Raw genomic sequence first — 6,808 nt, 5'->3', positions numbered from 1 at the left:
TAGCGTTCTGGAAATATTGGGGTATTTATAGAGCAAAGAGGCAGTTCGGGGGAACCCGAGGTGGGCACAACCCACCAGGGCATGCCTGGGCCTCCTGGCCAGCCCTGGTGGGTTGTGCCCCCTTAAGGCACCCCCCAGGCGCAGCCAGGGCCCGTTGTACTCCTTCTGGCCCATAGAAATTCTCCGTAAAGTTTCGGGGCATTTGGACTTCGTCTGATATTGATTTTTTGCGATGTGAAAACATGGAAAAACAACAACTGGCACTTGGCACTATGTCAATAGGTTAGTACCAAAAAATGATATAAAATGATTATAAAACATACAAGATTGATAATATAACAGCATGTTACAATCAAAAATTATAGATATGTTGAAGACATATCATCGCGGTGCCCGGGCGCACGGACTCGAGAGGACGTGCACGCCCACGAGCTCGTTTGAGAGAGTCCCGCGAGGATTAGGACGCCAAAGGCTGGGGCGGTAGGGCTTTGGCAGGGTGTGGTCACGGGCAAGCCCAAGTGCACACACCGTTCCCAGCCCCCGCGTGCGAGACGCACAAGGAAGAGCGACGGGCAACTACCGCTCTCCCTTCAACGAAATTTCAAAGAGCGAACACTGCAAGGAGAGAAAAAGAAGGAGATTCCTGACCCTTGCAAATGGAAGACCAAAAACTCCAAATTTCATTCAAGAAATTGCAAACCAGCTATAGAAAGAAAGCAAAAGAACTGCCGCGTCTGGCACCTAGACTAGTCTTCTTCTCTTCCCACAAGTGCGGAGCATGGGGCCTCCACTAGGACATGGGTGGGAGCCCCCGTGAGGCCTAGGTGCGGCACACAGGAGACTCCAGGGCATGTACAGCCCGGACTCATTATTACATGAGAGTGTAATGAGCGAAGATCTTCACAGGCGCGGAGCATTGGTCATGGGTAGAACTTCCGGAGATGCTGGATGTTCTAGGCCTTCTGGATGGGGATCCCGTAATGCGTCTCCAGGTGTGTGGCGCCAAGCCTGGAGACATGGGCGATCGTGAACGGGCCCTCCCAGATGGGTGAGGGATTTTGAAGCCCTTCCTTGGAGAGCACCCGCCTCAGGACGAGATCACCCACCTGGAGTGTCCTGCAGTGGACATTGCGGCTGTGGTACCGCCGCAACGCCTGCTGGTACCTCGCTGCATGGAGCGAGGTTTGACGGCGGCGTTCCTTCCCTACACGAGGTCCATACCCTGTGAGCCGTCCTGGAGTGCTTCATCAAATGCCAAGACCCGCGCAGATCGATGCCTGACCTCGTGAGCGAGGACCGCCTCGACTCCGTAGACAAGGAAGAACAGACTCTCTCCCGTCGGCTTGGTCACGGTGGTGCGGATGGACCACAGCACGGACTGGAGCTCATTGCACCAGCCCCTGCCACAGGCCTCGAACTTCTTCTTGAAGGTCCTCTTCTTGAGGCCTCTCAGGACCTCTGCGTTGGCATGCTCAGCCTGGTCATTGCTCCGAGGGTGTGCCACCGAAGCATAGCATATCTGCGTTGCAAGGTTAGCACAATATGTTTTCAAAAGGTTGCTGGTGAACTATGAGCCATTGTTGATTTAAATGTAGTTAGGAACCCCGAAGCGGCTCACGGCCCTTGATGAACTTGATGGCCGAGCCGGACGGGATGGTGCGGACGGCCTCCACCTCCACCCACTTGGTGAACTTGTCGATGGCGACGTAGAGGCAGCGGTAGCCCCTGCGCGCTCAAGGGAATGGGCCCAGGATATCTAGCCCCAGACCGCAAACGGCCATGAGAGCAGGATGGTCTAGAGGCCCTGATCGGGGTGGTGGATCTGCTTTGTATGGATCTAACAGGCCTCGCAAGATCTTACCAACTCCGTGGCTTCATTGAGTGTCGTGGGCCAGTAGAACCCGCTGCAGAACGCCTTGCCCACAAGGGTGCGCGATGAGGAATGATGCCCGCAGTCCCCGCCATGTATGTCGGCCAACAGCTCACACCCCCGCTCCCTGAAGATGCATCATAGAGAAACATCATTTGGGTGCTTTTGGTAGAGCTCACCGTCCTGGATGTAGTACACAGTGGCCTGGTGGGCCACCAGCTCCGCGTCCTCCTCCTTCTTCGGCGGGGCGCCCCGGAGCAGGTATGCCTTGAACTCCTCACACTAGCACCCCTCCTGAGGCACGAGCGCAAGGAGCAAGCAGGCCCTCGAAGTTGGGCCGCAAGCCTGGGCGACTGAAAGGGGTGTCGGGGGAAGCTCCTCCTGAGGCGATGCTGGTCCGGCAGCGTGGCGAGCTGCCGACGGCTTGAAAAGCCGCTCCTCAAAGACGCCGGGCTCCTAAGGTTAACGCCGGGACGCCCTCTTGGCGATGTCGTCCGCCTCCTTGTTCGTGCCACACGGCATGTGCTGCAATTCCAAGCCTAAGAATTGTTTCTCAATTTTTCCTACGTCCTCAAGGTATATGCCTCCATGTGCTCATCCTTTTGCTTGTACGCCTTGTTGGAGAAGTTGATGAGGAGATGGGAGTCACCCCTGATGGTGAGGCACCTCACCCCCAGAGCCACCACAACCTTGAGGCCGGCGATTAGGCCCTCATATTCTGTGATGTTGTTGGAGACCTTCTTGCCATGCTGGAAGTAGAGCTACACGGCATAGTAGAGCTTGTATTGGGTGGGCGAGATGAGCACGGCTCCAACCCCCGCGCTTTGATGCGTGAATGCTCTGTCAAAGTACATGACCCAACCATCTGGTGCTTCTCTTTCAGGTGCGAGAGAACGGTCCTCGCCCACCTCTCGTTGAGGGACATCAGTCCATTCTGCCACAAAGTCAGCGAGGGTCGCACCTTTGATGATCCTGGTGGTGCTGAAATCCAACTGGAAGGCCTGCAGTTCGATGTCGCATTTGACAACCATTCCCGTGACGTTAGGGCTCCGGAGTACCCTCTCTAAGGGGTAAGCTGAGACAACCTTGATGGGGTGGCCTTGGAAGTAGTGACGTAGTTTCTGGGAGGCAACGAGGAGCGTGAGCAAAAGCTTTTGTGGCATGGGGTAGCGTGCCAGCGCAACTCGTAGCACTGTGCTGACGAAGTACATTGGGTGCTCGACGAGGGTGGAGGTGTTGGAGGGGTCCCGTACCTCCTGAGGCAGGGGAATCTCAGGAGTTTTCTCATCTGATGGGGCAACTGTGGCCTCAGGAGCGCCATCCTCAGGAGTCCCGCTGATCGGAGTGGTGGCCAAGGCCTCAGGAGCATCGTCCTGAGGTTGTGGCGCTTCGGCCGGGTGCAGGGCGCTGCGCCGCGTTCCGTCAACCGGACACTCCTCCCAGACCGCCACGAGACCTGCGCTGGCGGAGTGATGTGTGATGGCTAGGTAGAGTACCAAGGGTTCAAAGGGGCGCGGTGCTACCATCACCAGTGGACTGGTGAGGTATCTCTTGGGGTCTTGGAAGGCCGCGTTAGCCTCCTGAGTCCACTCAAACGGGCCCTTCTTTTTCATCAACTTGAAGAATGGGAGGGCACGCTCTCCTAGCTTGGAGATGAAACACACGAGCGAGTTACGCAGCCTGCTAGCTTCTGCATCTCCTTGAGGGTTTGCGGCGGACTCATCTTCTCTATGGCCTTGAACTTCTCCGAGCTAGTCTCGACCCCCCCCCCCCCCCCGTGTGACACTAGGAATCCCAACAGCTTGCCGGACTTGAAGACAAACACACATTTCTCTGGGTTGGGTTGCAGGTTCACTTTGCGCAAGCTGGCGAATGTCTCCTCCGGATCTTTGATAAGGGTTCTTGCCTCCCAAGATTTCACCACTATGTCATCAACGTATGCCTCGACGTTCCTCCTGAGCTACTGACCTAGGGCGATGTGCATTAGCTGCTCGAAGGTTGCTCCGGCATTGCGCAGCCCGAACGACATGCAGGTGTAGCAGTACACCCCGCACGGGATCAGGAAATTTTTCTTCTAAACATCATGCACCGCCATCTTGATTTGGTGATAGCCAGAGAGGGCATCCAGGAAGCACATTAAATCGCACTATGCGGTGGAGTCGATGCCCTGATCGATGCGTGGGAGAGGTAAAGGGTCTTGGGGACAAGCCTTGTTGAGGTTGGTGAAATCCATGCACATGCGCTCCTTCCCGCCCTTCTTGGGGACGATGACCGGGTTCGCCAACCAATCTGGATGTCGTACTTCTTGAATGACGCCGTCTCTTGCAGCTTGCAGGTCCCCGGGACGATGAACGGCTACTTCTCGGGGCTTGCCTCCGCGCCTTCTGCTTTACTGGGCGTGCGTTGGGGCATACCATCAGGTGGTGCTCGATCACCCCACGCAGAACCACGATCAGGTCCGCCGGTTCCCATACAAACATGTCCTTGTTCGCGCGGAGGAAACTGACCAGCGCCTCTTCCTGGTCTTGGGGGAGGCCGGTGCCTATGGTGAAGGTAGAGCCCGATCCTCCGTCCTAATCGACTAGCACCTGCTTCGTCTCGGCCCGGTCTTGAGAAAACAATTGCTTCTTCATTGCTGGAGCAGCCCCGGGCCTTCCTGAGCTCCCTCCCCGTTTGGTCGCGCGGCCGCCGCGGCCTTGAAGGTGAGCTTGAGGGGCAGGAGCACATCCTTGGTATCTCCCGCCACGGTGAGTACGCTGCAACTTCCCGTCATCTTATTAGGTTGTAGCCAGGATGATACACCGCCATGAACTTGGCCAAGGCTGGATACCCAAGGATGGCGTTGTATGGAAGGCCGATGCGAGCGATGTTGAAGTCAATGAGCTCAGTGTGGTAGTTATCGCGTGTTGCAGTGGTGACGAGGAGGCGGATATACGTAGAGGGTTGGTGGAGCCATCAACGACCCTAGAGAATGGCTTGGTGGGGAGGAGCCGGCCAAAGGGTACATGAAGCAGGCTGAATGCTTCCACCTAGAGGACGTTGAGGCCAACGGCGCCGTCGATGAGGGTCCTAGTGACTGCGACATTGCAGATGGTGGGGTGCAGAGCATAGGGAGTGTGTCAGCATCGACTGTGGTCTTGGGGTGGTGCCTTGAGCCGAAGATGAGGTTAGCCTTAGGAGCCACCCAGCCTGGAGGGGCTCCCCGCTGCACATGGGCGGCGCACGCCCGACGGAAGAATTGCTGGACATGGCGGTCCGAGCCTGGCACCTACGAGCTGCCAAGGAGGGCCGCGATGTCATCAGGCGCTAGTGCCGCGAAGCGCACGATGAAGAGGTCGCACAACACTTCCTAGGAGGCCATCGAAGACTCCGGCAAGACCAGGAGCCAGGCGGGCGATACGCTCATAAGGGCCATGGGGATCCAATTAGCCATGACCTTATCATCGCCGTCGGTTGTTTGGACATTCTCTGCATACGCCTGGAGAAACCCTGTTGAATCCGTCGTGTCGTCTGATATGTCTTCGTCGTATCTACTTTTCCAAACTCTTTTGCCCTTGCTTTGGACTCTAACTTGCATGATTTGAATGGAACTAACCCAGACTGACGCTATTTTTAGCAGAATTGCCATGGTGTTATTTTTGTGCAGCATAAAAAGTTCTCTGAATGACCTGAAACTTCACGGAGATAAGTTTTTGAATTAATAAAAAATATTGGCGAAAGAATCAAGTGAAGAGTGCCCATAAGGGTGGGGGTGCGCCCTCTGACCTTGTGGGGCCCTTGGACCTCCACGGACCTCAACTCCAACTCCATATATTCACTTTTGAGGAGAAAAAATCAGAGAGAAGGATTCATCGTGTTTTACGATACGGAGCCGCCGCCAAGCCCTGTTCTTCCTCGGGAGGACATATCTAGAGTCCGTTTTGGGCTCCGGAGAGGGGAATCCGTCGCCATCGTCATCATCAACCATCCTCCATCACCAATTTCATGATGCTCACCACCGTGTGTGAGTAATTCGATCATAGGCTTGCTGGACTGTGATGGGTTGGATGAGATTTACCATGTAATTGAGTTAGTTTGGTTATGGTTTGCTGGACTGTGATGGACTGTTGATATGACTTTGCAATGCTTAATGCTTGTCACTAGGGCCCGAGTGCCATGATTTTAGATCTGAACCTATTATGTTTTCATGAATATATTTGTGTTCTTGATCCTATCTTGCAAGTTATAGTCACCTACTACATGTTATGATCCGGCAACCCCGGAGTGATAATAGTCGGGACCACTCCCGGTGATCACCGTAGTTTGAGGAGTTCATGTATTCACTAAGTGTTAACACTTTGGTCTGGTACTCTATTAAAAGGAGGCCTTAATATCCCTTGGTTTCCACTAGGACCCCGCTACCACGGGAGGGTAGGACAAAAGATGTCATGCAAGTTCTTTTCCATAAGCACGTATGACTCTATTCGGAATACATGCCTACATTATAGTGATGAACTGGAGCTACTTCTGTGTCACCCTATGTTATAACCATTGCATTATGAATGCCATCCGACATAATTATCCATCATTGATCCATTGCCTACAAGCTTTTCACATATTGATCTTTGCTAAGTTACTTTTCCGTTGCCACTGTTCCGATTACTACGAAACTACTACTGTTACTTTTGCCACCGTTGCCGCTACTTCCATACTACTTTGCTACTAAATATTTTGTTGTATACATTAAGTCTTTCAGGTGTGTTGAATTGACAACTCAGCTGCTAATACTCAAGAATATTCTTTGGCTCCCCTTGTGTCGAATCAATAAATTTGGGTTGAATACTCTACCCTCAAAAATTGTTGCGATCCCCTATACTTGTGGGTTATCAAGATCATTTTCTGGCGCTGTTGCCAGGGAGCATAGCTCTATTCTCTGAGTCACATGGGATTTATATCTGC

This window comes from Triticum urartu, chromosome 6A (assembly GCF_056163025.1).
Source record: "Triticum urartu cultivar PI428250 chromosome 6A, HENAU_Tu73, whole genome shotgun sequence".
NCBI classification, from domain to species: Eukaryota; Viridiplantae; Streptophyta; class Magnoliopsida; order Poales; family Poaceae; genus Triticum; species Triticum urartu.
Note: the sequence above shows the minus strand (reverse complement) of the source record.